The sequence below is a fragment of the Erythrolamprus reginae genome, chromosome 6 (assembly GCF_031021105.1).
Source record: "Erythrolamprus reginae isolate rEryReg1 chromosome 6, rEryReg1.hap1, whole genome shotgun sequence".
In the NCBI taxonomy this organism is placed as follows: domain Eukaryota; kingdom Metazoa; phylum Chordata; class Lepidosauria; order Squamata; family Dipsadidae; genus Erythrolamprus; species Erythrolamprus reginae.
Window position 1 is genome coordinate 91,466,268 of NC_091955.1, and position 22,374 is coordinate 91,488,641.

The 22,374-nt window shown below is 45.0% G+C and overlaps 1 protein-coding gene across 3 annotated transcripts in view; it reads left to right on the forward strand.

The window, feature by feature from the left end:
* Nucleotides 1–22,374, forward strand: part of USP6NL (USP6 N-terminal like) — a 153,412-nt gene that overhangs the window by 127,739 nt on the left and 3,299 nt on the right. The gene's annotated exons all lie outside the window — the stretch shown is intronic.

Below are 22,374 nucleotides of genomic sequence, written 5' to 3' on the forward strand. Positions count from 1 at the left end.
TCCCATTGCCTTTTTTTAAAAAAAAGAGAGAACTGTAACCTAAATGATTCAGACTCTCCATAGACCGCTAGCTTTGCTGGTCACCATCAATTTATACCCCACTGTGGTTACTCTTGAAGGCGCAGTGTGTCTTTAATAATAATATCAGAAAGACACTGGTCCCAATTTGGAGCCCCACGGCTTTTGGCAGCTGCCCTTTTCAGCCTGTTTCCAGATTTTCCAGTTACTCGTTTTTAACTACCAGCATCTATTTGCCAACCTGTGCAAGGATTCCACTTTTCTTGCCTTCAAGTCTTTGCTGCAGCCGTCCTTTCTTTCCCCTGTGAAATCGTAATTTTAAATCTGGAGGTTATGTCAGACATATAACGACATGTTCTAGCATGCCTTGAGTATCATTAATAGCAAATATAAACACCGTTAGGCTTCACGGGACCTGCAAAACATGTTTCCTGGAGGGAAGACAGAACATTTCAGACCTTTGCCAGTTCCCTTCATTTGTTTTCTGATTTCACGTTTGCTTCCATTTAACCTCCCTTCACAGTTTTTTCCTGCTCATCTTCTCCCTCCCGCCTAGTTATTATTTTCCTCCAACCTTCCGTTGCAAAAATACAGGCATACCATCCAAAGTCCCTGTCTGTGTTCTGTCGGGCTCTCTGGTAGACTCCTCCCAAAAATTCACAGGTACAAATTTCAGACACACACACACACGTTTGAAAATTCAAAACAATGTTCTTTATAATGAAAATTCACTTAAACCAAGCCCTCTTTTGGTATAGCAAAGAGCACTGGTCTCCAAACAAACTGGTAATTTGTACAAGTCCCTTATCAGTTCTGTGATACTTAGCTTGCAGCTGTGAGGCAATTCACAGTCCTTCTTCTTTCACAAAGTGAAACACACTTGGCTCTGGTTTAGTTTCAAAGCAGGGAAAAATCAGCACACAAAAGGTCAAAGTCAGCAAAGCAGGCACGAAACACAACGATCAGATAATCCTCCACAATGGCCAAACCCACAGGCTGCTATTTATAGCAGCCTCACTAATGACCACAGCCCCACCCAACCACAGGTGGCCTCATTTTCTTTGATAATAATCTCTCAGTTGTTGCTGCCTATGCATCGCTCTCCCCATGCGTGGCTGTATCATTAACTCTTGTTCTGAATCCAAGGAGGAGCTAGATAATTGATCTCCTTCTAAGCTGTCTGCCCCACTCTCCTCCTCCCTGTCACTCATGTCTTCTTGGTCAGAGGAGCCTTCATCATCAGATTCCACCACAAACTTTTCGAGATACAAACCCGGGGTTTAAGATTTTTTTGCCTCTTCTTACAAACTATTTTCACCTTACAAACCCACCGCCGCCGCTGGGATGCCCCACCTCTGGACTTCCATTGCCAGCGAAGCACCCGTTTTTGCGCCTCCATGGGAAACCCCACCTCAGGACTTCCGTGTTTTTGTGATGCTGCAGGGGAATCCCAGCAGTGCAAAAATGGGCGCTTTGCTGGCAACGGAAGTCCAGAGGTGGGGTTTCCCATGGAGGGGAGCCTCAGGGGAATCCCAGCAGCGCAAAAATGGGCACTTCGGCTGGCAAAAGGGGTGAATTTTGGGCTTGCACGCATTAATCGCTTTTCTATTGCTTCCTATGGAAAACATTGTTTCGTCTTACAAACGTTTCACCTTAAGAACCTCGTCCTGGAACCAATTAAGTTTGTAAGACAAACTATATGATATTCTGATTACCCATAATTTCCCTACAAGCTTGTGTGTATGAGTGGTGCGTAGGTATTTTTCTTACAGATGTTTTAACTTCGCTAGCACTGATGATGTTAACTAGTTTGAGCAGGGATAGGCAAAGTTGGCTCTTCTATGACATGTGGACTTCAACTCCCAGAATTCCTGAGCTAGTAGGAATTCATTAGAATCTACAGGACTGTTAAATTATTATTTTTATTTTCTGAGTCAATTTTAGTTTAGTTTTCCTTGACCCAGCAGCATCTCTAAGACCCTTTCAATTACAAAGAATCGTAGTTTTGGGGAGTCAGCCTGGGAAATACAGTGATCTCAGTATCCCTAGGCGTGCCATTAGTTTTCTCAACAAACAGCAAAATATGAAACTTTTTGGATACTATAATTAAAAGAAAAGAATTAATGAGAAATTAAAAGATGAGTTGTACCTACAGGAGAACGCCTTCTCCATTGTAATGCCCTGATTGTGGAATTTGGTTACTTTCTTCCTGTCGTCAGCTGTGGTACATAACTTCTTCCTAGCATTTATCTTTAAATCGTATATGTTTTGTTTTAAAATCGTAGTTGCCTGAATGTATACCGACTAGTGATTTTTTCCCCAGTCATCCTTCTCAAGAAAAATCTGATCTCTGACAGTGTGAACTCTTGGTCTCCAGGCTTGCAATCTAATATGAAAGGCTCCTTACGTTCTCCACTTGGCACCTTCCATATTTGAAGCCTGGGCAACCATGAAACAAGGCCAGGCATTCCTTGTCTGAAACATGAAACAAGGCCAGGCATCATGATGGTTACAATTTCTGAGAATTGTAGTCCAGTACATCTCGCTGTCAACAGATAATGCTTGGATACTCAAAGCCCAACCTCATCAGGACACACAATAGTTGGGGGAATTCTTTCTTTCTTTCTTTCTTTCTTTCTTTCTTTCTTTCTTTCTTTTCTTCCTTCCTTCTTTTTTTCTTTCTTCCTTCCTTCCTTCCTTTCCCTTCCTTCCTTCCTTTCTTCCTTTCTTCCTTTTTATTCTTTCTTTCTTCCTTCCTTCCTTCCTTCCTTTCTTTCTTCCTTTCCCTTCCTTCCTTCCCTTCTTCCTTTCTTTCTTTCTTCCTTTTTCTTCCTTCCTTCCTTCCTTCCTTTCCCTTCCTTCCCTCCCTCCCTCCCGCCCTCCTTCTTTCTTTCTTTCTTTCCTTCCTTCCTTCTTTGCTTGTTTTTCTCTTTCTCCCTCCCTCCCTCCCTCTTTTTTATATTGTAATATTCCCGGTTAAGTAGCAGAACCAATTAATCCAGAATGGAGAAAATGCTGCTTTTACAGAATTTTCTTAGGCAGTTTACCAGTGAATAATCCCCTTGAAACATAGCAGTATTTGCTTCTGAGCAAACAAGAGCGCCAAGCTAAAGAACTACAACACAAAGTCAGCCCCAAATCCTTTCTGCACTTTTTGCTTAATCTGTCATTCTGCAGAAAGAAAACTCTTTTGAAAAGAGCTTGCCAACTTCAACTTCTTCCTTGTGCTCCGGGTCCGTCCCATCAGAATATCTCTGGAAATTAATTAAGCTTGGTAGAATTCTCCATCTGGTGAAGTTGCTTAGGCTGCTTTCAGCTTCAGAAGCTGCTTGGGCAGAATTTGGTCTCTTACCAAACAAAAGGACTGGTTTTCGCACTGTTGGTGAGGGTAGGGTTTGGGGCACAAAACTCCCGTCTGGAAGGGAATTGGCTGGGTAGACTTTATCCTTTTCCAAGCTCTCCTTCAGAATAGAATGGAACGGCTTCATCCTTGGTATTTGAGGATTTGCCCTTTGGTGTGTGGAAAGAAACTATTCTGTAAAAAGATACGTTTTTAAAAAGATATTGATAAAATTGAACGGGTCCAAAGATGGGCTACAAGAATGGTGGAAGGTCTTAAGCATAAAACATATCAGGAAAGACTTCATGAACTCAATCTTGGATAGTCTGGAGGACAGAAGGGAAAGGGGGGACACGATCGAAACATTTAAATATGTTAAAGGGTTAAATAAGGTCCAGGAGGGAAGTGTTTTTAATAGGAAAGTGAACACAAGAACAAGGGGACACAATCTGAGGTTAGTTGGGGGAAAGATCAGCATATTATTTTACTGAAAGAGCAGTAGATGCTTGGAACAAACTTCCAGCAGACGTGGTTGGTCAATCCACAGTCACTGAATTTAAACATGCCTGGGATAAACATAGATCCATCCTAAGATAAAATACAGGAAATAGTATAAGGGCAGACTAGATCGACCTTGAGGACTTTTTTCTGCCGTCAATCTTCTATGTTTCTATATTTAAAGCAGGGCTTACCTCCCTTTAAGGCCTGTGGACTTCAACTCCCAGAATTCCCCACCCAGCATTGGACACACCTCTGCTTTACAACATCTGAGTTGTAGGAAAAGATACCCATCCCCAGTGTCCCGTTTCTAGCACAGAAAAATGGTGGCATTCAGAAAAAAGACTACTGTATTTTTAAAAAAGGTACTTTTTTTAAAAAAGGCAGGTATTTGTTGTCACCTCTGTCACCAGGTCCTTGAGCGTCATTACAGGCCTGATTGCAGCCTGATATAGAACATAGTACATCAAGATGTACGTTGAACATCATGAAGTTCAACGTTGACAAGAGCAAAGTCCTTCACCTTGGTAAAAAAAAAACTAGACACACATACAGCCTGGGAGAAACCCCACTTAGCAATAGTGAATGCGAAAGAGATCTTGGAGTCTTGGTGGATAATCAATTAAACATGAGCCAGCAATGTGCAGCAGCGGCCAAAAAAGCCAACACTATCCTAAGCTGCATCAACAGGGGGATACACCCCAAGACCAGGGAAGTATTAATACCACTCTACTACGCCCTGGTCAGACCACATCTGGAATACTGCATCCAGTTCTGGTCACCACACTTCAAAAGAGACATTGAAACTCTGGAGAAGGTGCAGAAAAGCACAATCAAAATGATTGGAGGACTTGAAACCAAGATTTACGAAGAGAGATTGCGGGAACTGGGCATGGATAGCCTAGAGAAAAGGAGGGGCAGAGGGGACATGATAGCTGTATACAGGTATATGAGGGGTTGCCACAGAGAGGAGGGGGCCACTCTATTCTCCAGAGCACCAGAGGGCCATACGAGGAACAATGGCTGGAAGCTGACCAAGGAGAGATTCAACCTAGAAGTAAGGAAGAACTTCCTGACGGTCAGAGCGATCAACCAGTGGAACAACCTGCCTGCGGAGGTTGTGAACTCCCCAACTCTGGACACTTTCAAGAGGAGATTGGACTGTCATTTGGCTGGGGTGCTTTAGGATTCCTGCTCAGGCAGGGGGTTGGACTTGATGACCTGCATGGTCCCTTTCAACTCTAACAATAAAGAAAAAATTAAAAAAATATATCAGGGTCATAGTACATCAAGATGAAGGGTTTCCTGCCTAAGCAGGGGGTTGGACTAGAAGACCTCCAAGGTCCCTTCCAACTCTGTTATTATTATTATTAAGATCAGAAGGGATCGTGGAGGTCGTCTAGTCTAACCCCCTGCATCAGCAGGAGGCCTTATGCGATGGGTGTGCAACCTTGGCAACTTTAAGACTTGTGGACTTCAACTCCCAGAATTCCCTAGCCAGCCATGCTGATATGATATAATTCTGAGAATTGAAGTCCACAAGTCTTAAAGTTGCCAAGGTTGGAGACTACCCCACCCCTATCTCCCATCTTGTATCATTCCAGACAAATAGCTTAATTCATTCATTCAAGTGTTATCTTGAAATATATCTCAAGAAGAAGTAATATTTCTCTGTGAAACCTGTTTCAAGAAGTAGAAAACTGCTGGAGACATTCTTATTTCTCCTCCCCTCCACCCCCTTGCTTTTCCTTAAACCCCTTAATGTATCTCTGGTTATTTTTCAAAGATGAGTGGTTTAAGGAGGACCTTGAAATGTAGTACACTTCTGCTGTGTTTCCTATTGAACCCTTTTTGTTCCTTCCCTGGGTTCCTTTCCTTGAACCAACCGAATTGCATCTCTTAAGAACAAAGAACAAACATGCACCAAATACCTTTGATATATGGTTGTTTGTTTGTTTGGCTTGTATGCCGCCCAACTTCCGAAGGGCTCTGGGCAGCTTCCAGTAAATAAGAACAACATATAAAAGCATAAAAACATTAATAAGAAACCTCACTCAAACATACATACAGGGTGTGTTCCAAAAGTACAGTGGTACCTCGACATACAAGTTTAATTCATTCCAGACCCGAGCTCATAAGTCGATCAACTCGCATCTCAAACGAATGCCTTTAGACTTTGTTTTTCGTGCCGAGATAACTGGAAGCAAGGAGATTCTTGCGCCACCTAGTTGAAGCTCGGCTCGTATCCCGAATTTGAGCTCGGGTGTCGAACAGAAATTTTGCTCACGTCGCGGCTCGTAACTTGGAATACTCGCATGTGGAGCAGCTCGTATCTAGAGGTACTACTGTAATGCAATTTTTTAAAAAGTTATTTATTGAACAGATTTGCACAAACTCTTAAAATTCTTCAAAGTACTGTCCTTGGGCCTCTACACATTTTTTCCAGCGACTCTGCCATGACCAGTACGAGCCCTGGAAGGCGACTTCGGGGACCTCTTGCAAGGTCTTCATCAAGGCTGATTGGATCTCTTCTATGGATGAAAAACGCGCCTTGCCACAACGCACTATGAGTCCGCAAGTTCCTGGCCAAACACCAGGTGCCAACGTTGCCCTACCCCCCCTATAGTCCTGAGTCACCCCAGCAGACTTCTTTTTGTTCCCTCGGATTAAGGCACCCCTGAAAGGAACCCGTTTTCCATCCATAGAAGAGATCCAATCAGCCGTGACGAAGACCTTGCGAGAGGTTCCCAAAGACTCCTTCCAGGGCGCGTACCGGTCATGGCAGAGTCACTGGAAAAAATGTGTAGAAGCCCAAGGACAGTACTTTGAAGAATTTTAAGTGTTTGTGCAAATCTGTTCAATGTCACTTTAAAAAAAAATTGCATTACTTTTGGAAGGCACCCTGTACTCTCACTCTTCATTCCTAGTCAAATCCAGGCTCCATTTGTTCAACGGTTCTAGTCCTGCCAGGTCTTTACGGATATAAACCATCAACCTTTGCTTTTACTGACAGAACTTCTTAGCTTCTTTTTTTTTAAAAGGGATTCCTCTTCTTTGAAAAGGGACAGCTAAATCTCTGTGGAGTGACATCAGGAAAGATTGCTGTTGGTGGCTGTAAGAGCTCAATCTCTTGGTGAAACAGGGAATTGTACTGCAGAGGCTTTAGTTTAAATCCAGCGGGATTCTAGCCCTGTTCTCACAATATTTAATTCAAAATATTCCAAGGCAGTGGAAAGCCTCAGATTGAATAGAACCGTTCAAGAGAATAGTCGAGAGAATAATTAGCAGCGGTGAAAGAATAGAGAAAAGCTAAGGAAGTGAAGGACTGTTGACCTCTCCCTATTCCTTAGAGGTCAGTAAGGGGCGTGCATAAATGCACCAGAGTGCCTTCCGTACCCTGTCCTAATGTCTTTTTCTCTTACTAGTGTCATGCATATGAACATTGTTATATCTTTGTATACTACCAATACGTACAAATAAATAAAATGAAGGAAACCTAACGCAATAGTTCAACTGTTATCTATGAATAAGCAAAGTGTGGGTTTTTTAAGAGTTGGCTTTCACCATGGATGGGTGATGCTGTCGGGAGCTTTTGTGTGTAGTTCTTCCCATTCTCATTTTGGCATTAAAATAAGGGTGCTGGACAGGGTGAAAAGGGGAGCCAAGCACTTTGTCCCCACTTCTTGTGTTTCAAGAGAGGACACTGAAGTCATTGGGGTTCTGTTCAGTGGTGAAATTCAATTTTTCCCCCTTATTGGTTCCGTGGGTGTAGCAGGTGAAGGATATTGCAAAATCCCCATTCCCTCCTCATTCCTGGGGGGTGGATATTGCAAAATCCCCATTCCCTGCCCACTCCTGGGGGAAGGATACTGCAAAATCCCCATTCCCTCCTTGTTCCTGGGGGAAGGATACTGCAAAATCCCCATTCCTGGGGGATGGATATTGCAAAATCCCCATTCTCTCCCCACTCCTGGGGGATGGATATTGCAAAACCTCCATTCCCTCCTCATTCCTGGGGGGTGGATACTGCAAAATCCCCATTCCCTCCTCACTTCAGGGGGAAGGATACTGCAAAATCCCCATTCCCTTCTCACTCCTAGGGGAAGGATACTGCAAAATCCCCATTCCCTCCTCATTCCTTGGCGAAGGATACTACAAAATCCCCATTCCCTCCTTGTTCCTGGGGGAAGGATACTGCAAAATCCCCATTCCCTCCTCATTCCTGGGGGAAGGATACGGCAAAATCCCCATTCCCTCCTCACTCCAAGGGGAAGGATACTGCAAAATCCCCATTCCCTCCTCATTCCTGGGGAATAGATATTGCAAAATCTCAATTCCCTCCTCACTCCTGGGGGAAGGATACTGCAAAATCCCCATTCCCTCCCCACTCTAGGGCCAGCCAGAAGTGGTGTTTGCTAGTTCTTCGATTTTTTGCTCCCGGTTCTCCAGAGCCTGTCTGTTCTCCCAAGTGTTTTTAAAAGGGGGACACATCTCTTGAGATGATGGAGCGTGACATCAAAATTTGGTTGTTTTTTTTCCATGTCTTATTTCTTTGTTCTTTCAGCTTCCTCTGCAAATACGACTCCTCTAACTTCATTCCCTCCACCTTCCCCATTTCTCTCTGCTGATCTTCCTGCATTTGTTCAATCAAAACGACTGATGGCAAAAGCGGTCAAATTTTTAAAGGGACAAATCTTTAAAACATCCTCAATTCAGCCCCGTGTTATTTATTTTTTTCTTCCCTTTCGCTCTTATCTATGCCTTTCCTTAGACTTCCTTTTGTTTTTGTTCTTCCTTTCCAGATGAATACGGGATTTTTCGTTTATACGTTTGGAGGACACACACGTACCTGTTTTTCTTGGCTTTGCATTTTATTTCAGCTAACAGACTAATCTTCAACCAGGCTTCTGTGCTGTCGGGATTCTTTCCGGTTTTTGGAGTGCTGCCGAGTGGGTTGAAGTGGGAGGTTGATGGGGCATCTTCGCTTCTCTGGGTGTTTGGAGCTGTGTGATTTACGCCGTTGTGTTTCTTATTGTGTATTTAGAGCAGTGTTTCCCAACCATGGCAACTTGAAGATATCTGGACTTCAACTCCCAGAATTCCCCAGCCAGCAAATGCTGGCTGGGGAATTCTGGGAGTTGAAGTCCAGATATCTTCAAGTTGCCAAGGTTGGGAAACACTGATTTAGAGTAGCAAACCATAACTATTCACTATCCTGACAATCGCTTAGAATTGTTATCGATGCATGCAGCATTTAAATGTATGCCCGTGCTGCTGACAGTTGATGCATTTTTCCTTGAAATTTTGATATCACTTGTTTCCTATTGTTTTATTTCCTTTCTCTGTCTTTCTTTTAATCAGTTTCCGAAACAGGGTGGTATAATTTTAAACCCAATAAACAGCATGATTGCATAGACACACCAGCATATCATAATTGACAAGATAGGCGTTCCTTTGGTGATGAAAATAACCCAAACTGAGCCAGGGTGGCGCAGCAGGTAGAGTGCAATACTGCAGGCCACTGAAGCTGACTGTAGATCTGTAGGTCAGCGGTTCAAATCTCATCACCGGCTCAAGGTTGACTCAGCCTTCCATCCTTCCGAGGTGGGTAAAATGAGGACATGGATTGTTGGGGGCAATAGGCTGGCTCTGTTTTTAAAAAGTGCTATTGCTAACATGTTGTAAGCTGCCCTGAGTCTAAGGAGAAGGGCGGCAGAAAAATCAAATCAAATAAATAAACAAACAAACAAACAAACAAGGAGAAAGAGAAGCAGAAAGAAGAAGCTTAGTTTTAGAGACAGACTAGCTGTTGTAAAGATAAGGTCTTCTTTCTATCTCAGTGGTTCTCAACCTGGAGGTCGGGACCCCTTTGGGGGTCAAACGACCGTTTCACAGGGGTCGTCTAAGACCATGAGAAAAGACAAATTTCCCATGGTGTTAAGAATTAAAGCTTCTATTCTGGCACCTTGGAACATATTTTTACAATCCGACCAACCAGGCGTTTATAGTGGGTCGTGTCCCTCTGACCTTTCTGCCAACCGGCTTAAAGCTCTGTTGGGAGAATTGGCACTAGACTTACGGTTGGGGGTCACCACAACATGAGGAATTGTACGAAGGGGTCGCAGCTTTAGAAAGATTGAGAACCATTGTTATATCTGGTAGATTCCTGCATAATATTGCATTGTGGTGTTTATTTCTCTCTGATTGCAGTGATCTGCTCGGCATTGTGTTAGGAAAAAGCCAAAATTCCATTTTCAATACAGTTTAAACTAATACGAACAGCATGGTTTGTTTTTTCACTAACACGATTACGTTAAAAACACACACACACACCATACAGTTTGATTGACAAAGTTGCATATATGGTTAATTCTACTCACATATGTTCTTGCCATGGCAACGGTCTCTAAAGCATCGAGCAAATGTGAAACGCAGCCGAGGCTACGAATAAATTCAGCAAGTGCTTAAAAACTCCTGTTGCATCTGTTCCAAGCCATGAATTGTCTTGGAACAATTAACCTTGAGAGGTTTTGCACTTCAGGTGGATGTCCACTAGGTGGTGACAAAGGTCAAGAATAGTTTTGGTAACGTTTCTTCAAATCGAATTCAAAGAGTGTGTGGGGTGGGGGTGAGAGTTCTTCTTCTATTCCAGTGATGGCGATCCTTTTTTTCCTCGGGTGCCGAAAGAGCTTATGTGGGCGCTATTGCGCATGTGTGAGGGCCCACACCCATATTTTTTTTATATAATAAGGGTTTTAAACTGTCCTTTTTTAACCATTAGATTTATTGATTTATTGATTTATTGGATTTGTATGCCACCCCTCTCCGGAGACTCAGGGCGGCTAACAGCAATACATACATACAAACATACATACATACCATGCATAGAATTGTAAAGGCCTAAAGGGAAGAGGGTCTCAATTCCCCCATGCCTGACGGCAGAGGAGGGTTTTAAGCAGCTTACGAAAGGCAAGGAGGGTGTGGGCAATTCTAATCTTTGGGGGGAGTTGGTTCCAGAGGGCCAGGGCCGCCACAGAGAAGGCTCTTCCCCTGGGTCCCGCCAAGCGACATTCTTTAGTTGACAGGACCTGGAGAAGATCCACTCTGTGGGACCTAACTGGTCGCTGGGATTCGTGTGGCAGAAGGCGGTCCCTGAGACAATCTGGTCCGGTGCCATGAAGGGCTTTATAGGTCATAACCAACACTTTGAATTGTGACCGGAAACTGATTGGCAACCAATGCAGACTGCGGAGTGTTGGAGTAACATGGGCATATTTGGGAAAGCCCATGATTGCTCTCGCAGCTGCATTCTGCACGATCTGAAGTTTCCGAACATTTTTCAAAGGTAGCCCCATGTAGACAGCATTACAGTAGTCGGGTTTCGAGGTGATGAGGGCATGAGTGACTGTGAGCAGTGACTCCCGGTCCCAACCTGAGATTTGTACTATGTATTGTTGTTGTAAGCCGTTCCAAGTCTCCGGAGAGGGATGGCATACAAATCTAATAAATATATAAATAATTCAATGCCTGGGGAAGGCGAAAACAGCTTCCCCTGCCCCCTGGAGGCCCTGGATGCCGAAAATGGCCTGTTTCCCAGCTTCTAGTGGACCCAGTAGGTTCATGTTTTGCCCTCCCCAGGCTCCAAAGGTTTCCCTGGAGCCAGGGAAGGGTAAAAACGCCCTTCCCCATCCCCCTGGAGGCTCTCTGGAAGCCAAAAACATCCTCCCAGAGCCTCTGTGTGAGCCAAAAATCAGCTGGCCAGCACACACATGCATGTTGGAGCTGAGCTAGGGCAACGGCTCATGTGCCAGCAGATATGGCTCTGGGTGCCACCACCACCACCAAAACAGCTATTATTATTATTATTATTATTATTATTATTATTATTATTATTATTATTTTTATTATTATTATTAATCAGTACAACACAGCAAACGAGATCACTATGCTGGATTTCGTATTTCATCACCAGTCGGGCGCTTCCCAAGCACCTAGGACTGCGTGATGTAGCGGCAAATTATGTTTGCCGATCCCAATAAAGTGGCCTTTTGCAATTGACAGATGGAGATTTTGTCAATTCCGATGGTTTTCAAATGTCCGCTGAGATCCTTTGGCACTGCGCCCAGCGTGCCAAGTACCACTGGGACCACTTTCACGGGCTTATGCCAGAGTCGTTGCAGCTCGATTTTTAGATCTTCGTATTTCACTAATTTCTCTAGCTGCTTCTCCTCCATTCTGCTGTCTCCTGGGATTGCGATGTCGATGATCCATATTTTCTTTTTCTCCACAATCAGGATGTCTGGTGTGTTGTTGTTGTTGTTGTTCTTGTTATTATTATTATTATTATTATTATTATTATTATTATTATTATTATTATTATTATCTATAGTCACTAAGTGAGCCTGGCTCCCCCTCCCCCCATTAATAATAATAATAATAATAATAATAATAATAATAATAATAATAATAATAATTTATTGGATTTGTATGCAGTGGTACTTGACTATGCTGATTAGAAAGCCAGCAAATGGTGATCACATTGATTGATTGATTGATTGATTGATTGTTTGCATTTATATGCCGCTCACACCAAAACAGACTGATGTCACATCTACCATAAAACACCTGCCAAGCATCTGACATTTGATCACATAACTGGGGGGGGGGGGGGAATCAGGGGTACTGCAAGGGGCACCAAATGAAAGGATTGTCGTAAGACTCTCTTTTTTGGCACTGTCATAACTCTGAAGTGTCTTTAGATAAATGGTCATAGTTTGAAGACTACCTATGTCGTAATGAATGTTGCAATTAGTTTCATCCCATAGAAAGTTTGGCTCTTAGGCAATTTCTGCACATTTTTTATGCTCTATGTGCCCTGGCTGACTTTGCATGCTTCGCTTCGTTTGGTTTGGAAAGTTTCCGTTGTATCTCTGAAAGAGGGTTTGGGGTTTTTTGTTGGATGTTGATTGCAATGGAGGCTTTTGTTAATGCAACATATATAATGAACCTCTTTTTTTTGGTCTGAATTCTTTTCTTTTTTTTCCCTTTGCCAGCACAAGATATCGTGGCCTTCCTGTTCGCTACTATCCTCCCAGTGTCTCTTGGTATTCTATTCTTTACCATCCATGTAACATTTGGAGTGATTGTGGTTTGACAAAGATTGGTTTTATTTACTAACCGGCATGAGTCGTGGTTTACTTCGTCTATACAGTGGTACCTCTAGATAAGAGCTGCTCCACATGCGAGTATTCCAAGTTACGAGCCACGACACGACTGAAATTTCTGTTTGACACCCGAGCTCAAATTCGGGATACGAGCCGAGCTTCCACTAGGTGGCGCAAGAATCCTTGCTTCTGGTTATCTCGGTGTGAAAAACAAAGTCTAAAGGCATTCGTTCAAGATGCGAATTGATCGACATACGAGCTCGGGTCTGGAACGAATTAAACTCGTATCTAGAGGTACTACTGTAGTTTCATTCCTCCTCTCTAGGGAGAAAAATGGGCAAATTCTCAATTCTTGATTCTTTTTCGTTGCTCTTCTCTGCACTCTTTCTAGAGGCTCAATATCCTTTTTAAATGGCGCTGCCCAAAACCTGATGCAGTATTCCAGGTGTGGCCTTACATAAGGCATTATAAAGTGGTATTGACACTTCACATCATCTTGATTCTGTTAATGCAGCCTCTTATACAAGAATGAGAGTCTGATTTGTGGAAGACTGCAGGAAGACTGGCGGATATCACTGGAGTGGGTGGGATCAAGATTTATCCTTCAGTACAGCATTGTTCAAGCTTTGCAATTTTACGATACGTGGGCTTCAACTCCCAGAATTCCCCAGCCAGCGTTGTCCATGTGTCTTAAAGTTTGAGAAACACTGTTTTGGGAGCCTTTCCCACAATCCTATTTGCTCTTGTTCTGTAAGGAACACTAATATATAACAACAGCAACAACAGAGTTGGAAGGGACAATGGAGATATTCCAACCCCCTCCTTAGGCAGGAAACGCTACACTAGTGATGGCAAAACTTTGTTTCTTCTGGTATCAAAAGAGCATGTATGAGCAATATTGTGCATGCGCAAGTGCCCATACTCATAATTCAATGCCTGGGGAGGGTGAAAACAGCGTCTCCCTCCCTCCGGGGGCCTTCTGGAAGTTGGAAATAGCCTGTTTCCCAACTTCTGGTGGGCCCAGTAGGCTTGAGTTTCACCCTCCCCAGGCACCAAAGGCTTCCCTGGAGGCTCTCTGGAAGCCAAAAATGCCCTCCCAGAGCCTCTGTGTGAGCCAAAACTCAGCTGTCCAGCACACACATGCACGTTGGAGCTGAGCTAGGGCAACGGCTCGCGTGCCAGCAGATATGACTCTGCGTGCCACCTGTGGCACCCGTGCCATAGGTTCGCCATCATTGTCTTAGAGCAGGGGTGGGCAATTAATTTTGCCATGGGGCCGCATGAGATATTGAGATGGTTTTAGAGGGCCAGACTAATATAATTAACTAGTTCTACCCAATACTGTATATAGTATACATATGCTATCTTTTCATAAACAAACAGTATGTTAAACGATGCATAGATTTACAATACAATGAAAACATGGAGGACCTAATTACATCATTATTTAATGATGAGATGATGAACTGCAACCAGCTTGTAATTGTTCACTTTAGAAAATTGTTAACTTTAACAGTGTTTGGAAATACAATGGTACCTCGTCATACGAACTCCTCTTCTAACGAACTTTTTGAGATACGAACCCGGTGTTTAAGATTTTTTTGCCTCTTCTTGCAAACTATTTTCACCTTACGAACACAAGCCACTGCTGCTGGGGTGAAGGGATTTCTTTTTTTTTTTCTTTTTTGAAGAAAGAAAAGGGAGGGGCGGCTTGGAGACGGAAACAGTTTGCATTAACAAAGCTAGGAGAACGGAGTGCTTGCAGAGGCACTGAAAGGGTGTCTTTTGAAGAAAGAAAAGGGAGGGGCGCCCCCTTGCCTTTCTTCCATCCCAATCACCCTTTAGCCTAGCCTTGCTTCTTCCACCCGCCCCCTTTCGCTGCTCCTCCCTGCCCTCTGTTCGCCTCCCTTCTAAAGTTTGGGATTTTCCTGAAGGATTTGCACACATTATTTGCTTTTACATTGATTCCTATGGGAAACATTGTTTTGTCTTACGAACGTTTCACCTTACGAACCTTGTCCTGGAACCAATTAAGTTCGTAAGACAAGGTATCACTGTACTTGCTATTTTAGGTTAAGATATGTTCGTTTTTAAAACACCGGCATCCCTTTAACTTAGCAAAGAACAGTAAATGAAACACTTCAATAACATGAAAATGTTCAATGAGAGTAACTAGCCTGTTTAGATCACGCCACACCTCCACGCCCACCCGTTTTAGCACAGAGTTGGAGGCGTGATTCATCAGAAAAGCAGGAACCGGAGAAGTCCCGGCAGACGCGGTGACCTCTTTCATCCTCGCACTGACCTTCGCGGACTGGTCACAGATAGCGGGCGGGCCAGATCGGCCCGTGGGTCGTCCCTTGCCCAGGTCTGTCTTAGCGGCTTCTTGGAGCCTTGTAGAAGCTGTATTGTTGTTGTTTTTTTTAAAAATCCTTCAACAATTGCAGAGTATGATGAAAACTCCCTTGGTTGCCCGAAGAAATCCCAGCATACCATAGTTTTTTTTTCCCTGAGCAGAAATTCCTACAGCTGTCAAGGTCCTGGCTGTTTTTGTTTTACCCTGAGCTGAAACCTGCACTTGAAGCCTGTCGGCTGGTTTGAGAAAGAAGACAATGCCTTATGAGCATGAATGTCACTTTCGTATTGTTCCCAGCCGTCCCGCTGTAATTACAGGGTTGCAAATTGGGCTGCTTGCTTTTGTGCAAAAAGCATAATGTGGAACTTGGCTTTTCGCCGTGGCTGTAAACATATTGTCACGGAAGGAAGCTTCCCCCTCCCTCCCACCCCTCAAATTTCCAGGGAGTTGCATTTCAAACCGTCTCGTGTCAAGCGTTGGAGAGGAGGCAACGCGGGCTGCCAGTCGCAAAGCCATGGTGCAGAAAGCCCAGGACACAGGTTGTTTTCTTCCCTTTTTCTCACTTGTTAAGTCAGAGGTCTTTAAATTCGGCGGCTTTAAGACTTGTGGACTTCGACTCCCAGAATTCAGTAGACAGCCATGTTGAGTAGAACCACCAGCAGGAGTAACATTTTTTTTAAAAATGGATTGTGCAGAAATGGACCTGCTGACAAGGAAATTAGAAGGGAAAGAGGATTCAGATAACAATTGGTTGAAAGAAAGAAATGACAAAGTGCCGGTGTCTGGAGGCTGTTGGGGTCTGGATGGGTGTCAACAGACTCAAACTCAACCTGGATAAGACAGAGTGGCTGTGGGTCCTGCCTCCCAAGGACAATTCCATCTGTCCGTCCATAACCCGGGGGGGGGGGGAATTATTGACCCCCTCAGAGAGGGTCCGCAACTTGGGCGTCCTCCTCGATCCACAGCTCACATTAGAGAAACATCTTTCAGCTGTAGCGAGGGGGGCGTTTGCCCATGTTACACCAACACTCTGCAGTCTGCATTGGTTGCCGATCAATTTCCGGTTACAATTCAAAGTGTTGGTTATGACCTATAAAGCCCTTCATGGCATCGGACCAGAATATCTCTGGGACCGCCTTCTGCCGCACGAATCCCAGCGACCGGTTAGGTCCTACAGAGTGGGCCTTCTCCGGGTCCCGTCGACTAAGCAATGTCGTTTGGCGGGACCCAGGAGAAGAGCCTTCTCTGTGGCAGCCCCGACCCTCTGGAACCAGCTCCCCCCAGATATCAGAGTTGCCCCCACCCTCCTTGCCTTTCGCAAGCTCCTTAAAACCCACCTCTGTCGTCAGGCATGGGGGAATGGAAATTTCCCTTCCCCCTAGGCTTATAGAATTTATACATGGTATGCTTGTATGTATGATTGGTTATTTAAATTGGGGTTTTTAAGATTATTTTTAATATTAGATTTGTTTACATTGTCTTTTTATATTGTTGTTAGCCGCCCCGAGTCTTCGGAGAGGGGCGGCATACAAATCTAATAAATACAAATACAAAGGAAGTGAAATTGAATAGAAATACAGTGGTACCTCTACCCATGAACGCCTCTACTTAAGAACTTTTCTAGATAAGAACCGGGTGTTCAAGATTTTTTTGCCTCTTCTTAAGAACCATTTTCTACTTAAGAAACCGAGCCTGGAAATAATTCCCAGGAAATTTGAGAGCAGCATGAAGGCCCGGCCAATTTCCTGCCATTCCCCCTGGGTTTTTCCCTCTGGCGCAGTGTATGGGAGGCAGCCTCGCACCGGGTGTATTGGAGGCACGTGCTCCTCCTCGCCACCTCAGAGTCCCTCTTTTTTTTTTAAGCCTTAAAGTTTTGGATTTTTTTGATTCCCCTCACCTCACCTCCTTCCTTTGGCAGGGACTGTCCTCCTCCTCCTCTTCCTCCTCCTTCCACCCAAATTCTGAGCTTTTATTTCTTTCCTAATGGGTTTGCACGCATTATTTCCACAGCTCACATTAGAGAAACATCTTTCAGCTGTGGCGAGGGGGGGCGTTTGCCCAGGTTCGCCTGGTGCACCAGTTGCGGCCCTATTTGGACCGGGAGTCACTGCTCACAGTCACTCATGCCCTCATCACCTCGAGGTTCGACTACTGTAACGCTCTCTACATGGGGCTACCTTTGAAGAGTGTTTGGAAACTTCAGATCGTGCAGAATGCAGCTGCGAGGGCAATCATGGGCTTCCCTAAATATGCCCATGTCACACCAATGCCGATCAGTTTCCGGTCACAATTCAAAGTGTTGGTTATGACCTATAAAGCCCTTCATGGCACCGGACCAGATTATCTCAGGGACCGCCTTCTGCCGCACGAATCCCAGCGACCAGTTAGGTCCCACAGAGTGGATCTTCTCCAGGTCCCGTCAACTAAATAATGTCGCTTGATGGGACCCAGGGGAAGAGCCTTCTCTGTGGCGGACCCAGCCCTCTGGAACCAACTCCCCCCAGAGATTAGAATTGCCCCCACCCTCCTTGCCTTTCGTAAGCTGCTTAAAACCCTCCTCTGCCGCCAGGCATGGGGGAATTGAGATACTCTTTCCACCTAGGCCTATACAATTGTATGCATGGTATGTCTGTATGTATGTTTGGTTTTATAATAATGGGTTTTTAACTGTTTTAGTATTGGATTATTATTATATGCTGTTTTATTGCTGTTGTTAGCCGCCCCAAGTCTGCGGAGAGGTGCAGTATACAAACCCAATAAATAAATAAATAAATTAAAATGTTCCTGGGTTGATTGATAAGGCAGCTTTTGTGTGTGTGTGTGTTTGTTTTAAGGTCTCTTAATTACCATTAAGCTTTCATGCCATCCAAGGGGGTGGGGGGGAATGCAACATTTTTAACTGAATCCTTTCCTGCTTTGAAGATTGTTTTCTGTAACATCTCTCCCTCACATGCCAAAGCGAAGGAAAGTGCATTAGTTCTGGTATGCATGATTCAAAGCTGTTTAGATGTTGGAAGCTCACACCTGAATTTTGAACAATGGCAAGCGAGATCGAAGCTAGAATAACCTTGAACTACAGTGCGAGTTCTCCAATTAAGAAGCGGGTGCTTACAATTGAAGTATTAACCATGTATTAGCAGCCAAAATCACAAATGGTTGCCTGGGAAGATCAAAGCCTTTGTACTCAGCAGGGCTGGTGGGGTTTTTTTTATATTAGATGTACAAAATAATTGGACAGATATCGCACAGCCCACAAAGGCAGACTTTAAAAAACGGTTCCCCGACAACAACAACAGAAAATCACAGTAGAAGATTCTCAGGGAATTTACTTGTTGTGGGTCCCATTGATTAGGGATTGTCATCTGGGGGCCCCACAAAAAAAATAGCATTCTCGGTGGTGGCCCCTTACGGAACACAACTCCCTTCAACGTATGGTTGGCCCCACCCTGCTGCTTTTCTGAAGGGTCCTAAAAATGCCATTGTCAATAGGCTTGGGAACACAAAATGGAGAGAGAGGGGGCCAACCAAGTGGCTGGTTTGTTTTCTTGATGCCGTGGGGTATTGAACTGGATTACTACGAAGGCCAGATCAGCATTGTAGTTCTCTGTGAGCTGGGGGAGGGAGCAGAGAGTGGGAGGGGGGAAGGGACAGATGCCTCCTGCAGCATTTTACCGGCCAAAAGGGGGTGCGCCCCCTGGCAAGATCCCTGCATGGCCCGTTTTCTGCCGTTCCCCTGCCTCCAGAAGCACTCTGCTGGTCAAAAATGGACCACGAAGAGGCCTCCCATTTTGGGCCACCTGCAGCATTCTGCTGGACAAAAACAGACCGTGGGCAGCCTATTTTTGGCCAGGAGAATGCTGCAGGAGGGTCGGGAAGCCAAAAATGGACCACACAGATCCCTCCCGGGGCCCGTTTTTGGCCTTCTGCAGCATTCTGACTGGAGGTGGTTATGCAGCCGATGACCGTCACAATTGTTTTAATTTGGAATTCTGCACTGGCAGTGGCCATCTAGCAAAGGACCACAGCTTCGGGCTTGCAAAAGGTTTTAGCTTCAAGACCTCTGACATCTTCAGTGATCAAACACTGAGCTCGTTGGGTCAAAGGACCAATTGCAAACAGGGATGCTTGTCGTGTTATTAGATCTTTGAAGGTGATAGATGCATCTGTGGTCTTAGGAGCTTGCATTTGGGGGCAAAAGGCCTCCAAGTTGGGGGGTGTATGTTTTGGTCTTTATAACCTTGGAGCTAATGATGCCATATTCCCCGTCTTATATTCCGAAAAATACAGTATCTATCTATCTATCTATCTATCTATCTATCTATCTATCTATCTATCTATCATCTATATATCATCTGTCTGTCAATCTGTCTGTCTGTCTATCTACTGCATCCATCCATCCATCCATCCATCCATCCATCCATCCATCCATCCATCCATCCATCCATAGAAACATAGAAGACTGACGGCAGAAAAAGACCTCATGGTCCACCTAGTCTGCCCTTATATTATTTCCTGTGTTTTATCTTAGGATGAATCTATGTTTATCCCAGGCATGTTTAAATTCAGTTACTGTGGATTTACCAACCACGTCTGCTGGAAATTTTTTTCCAAGGATCTACTACACTTTCAGTGAAATAATATTTTCTCACGTTGCTTTTGATCTTTTCCCCAACTAACTTCAGATCCACCAATGCTTCTAATGTCATTGGTTTAATAACGTAAAACGATCTTGTCTTTAATAATTTACTCTTGCGTTATACTGAAAATTACAATTTAGTGGTAACTTCAGAAGGGTCTTGTAGGGTACGCAGCCAAGATTTTACGAAGGAGAGGATGTTATTCTGCTAGAAATCACCGAAAGTGCTTCATCAGATAGAATTGACCATTCTAGAGCAGTGATGGTGAACCTAGGCACGGGTGTCACAGGTGGCACACGAAGCCATATCTGCTGGCACACGAGCCATTGCCCTAGCTTAGCTCCAACTTGCATGTGTGTGCCGGCCAGCTGATTTTTGGTTCGCATAGAGGCTCTGGGAGGGCATTTTCCGGTCACAATTCAAAGTGTTGGTTATGACCTATAAAGCCCTTCATGGCACCAGACCAGATTATCTCAGGGACCGCCTTCTGCTGCACGAATCCCAGCGACCAGTTAGGTCCCACAGAGTGGGCCTTCTTTGGGTCCCGTCAACTAAACAATGTCGTTTGTTGGGGCCCAGGGGAAGAGCCTTCTCTGTGGCAGCCCCGGCCCTCTGGAACCAACTCCCCCCAGAGATTAGAATTGCCCCCACCCTCCTTGCCTTTCGTAAGCTCCTTAAAACCCACCTCTGCCGTCAGGCAAGGGGGAACTGAGATATTCCTCCCCCCTAGGCCTTTACAATTTATGCATGGTATGTTTGTATGTATGTTTGGTTTTACAATAAGGGTTTTTTTTAGTTGTTTTAGTATTGGATTGTTACATGTTGTTTTTTATCGCTGTTGTTAGCCGCCCCGAGTCTATGGACAGGGGCAGTATATAAATCCAGTAAATAGATGGATGGATGGATGGATAGATTAGATAGGTACCCTGTTTCCCCGATAGTAAGACACCCCCGATTGTAAGACATATCGGTGGTTTCAGGGGGGTCGGCTAATATAAGCCGTACCCCGAAAGTAAGACATATGTCTTACTTTCGGGGAAACATGGGGGTATTGCCGCCTCCCTCTCATCTAGCTGCCTTCCTTTTTTAAGTGGGAAGAAGGGCGCGCTTTCGCTGCCTTCTTCCGGGACCGGGGAGGGGAGCTGTGAGGGAGGCGGCCTGCTGAGGCCCAGCCCGCCGGGGAGTTTGGCTGACAGAGGGACGAAGCCAGACTGCTAAGCTTCGACTCGTTAGAGGGAGCTGTCGGCCGGAGACGGCGGGGCTTGCTGCAGCGAGCGACCTGCTCCTGCCTTCGCTTTTGCCTCCTCGAGAGCCAGTGAAACTTGCCGGCGGAGCCGAGTTAGCCGCAGGGAGGAAAGAGGCGGCGTCGAGGGGTCACGGCGCAGCCTCTCCACGGCAGTCGAGGGGGGCGAGGGCCCTGCCTTGGCGGCCGCGGGTTGCCACCATTATGAACCGGTGGGCTCCTCAGAAATGGCCCTGCAAGGGAAGCCGCCCGGCCAGAGGTAGGAAAGTCCCCACCCATGCGGGGCGCTTCCTTCCCATTGGCGCTCTCTTCAGATCCTCCCCCCCTTGCTCTGGGTGAGCAGCGCGGCGTGGCGGCGGTGATGGAGGAGGAGGAAGAGGAGGAGAACGAGGGCGGCTGTCGCCCTTGAGGAGGCTGCCCTGGAGCCCTGAGGTTGAACTTGGAAAAGGGCTCATGAGGCTCCTGTCCCGTGGCTGCCCTTCTGGACTCTGGGGAGATGCCGCCTTCGGGAACACGACCCTTTCAATTTTTTTCCAATATAAGACATACCCCGAAAGTAAGACATAGTGGGGCTTTGGGGGATAAAAAGAAAGTAAGACACTGTCTTACTTTCGGGGAAACACGGTAGGTAGACAGACAGACAGACAGACAGACAGATAAAATTTTTGGCTTGCAGGGAGCCTCCGAGGGGACGGGGGAGGGTGTTTTTACCCACCATCTGCTCCACAGAAGCCTTTGGTTGCTTGGGGAGGAAGAAACATGACTGCACAGTCTACTCTTGGAGGACGAACTATTTGAAACTGGTCATGATTTCACAATAAATATAATATCATTAAGTTCATCCAGTATTCTGTTTCAACTCCATGGCTGTTAGAAGATACTATGAATTTCATCTATGAAATTCACAGCAGACAAAAAAAATTCCCCCTTCCACCTCCCAAGTAATTGCTGAATACGGCAAATCTTCAGAAATGGAGTTCAGCAGTCCTTTAAAATTAAGACCCTGATCTGCTGCGCTTTCAGGAAAGCAAAGCTTGTCCACTTAATAGAAAATATCCAGGCGGCAGAGTTTGGATCATCCAAGATTGGATTGCATTTTCCAGAAAATCTTGCTAACT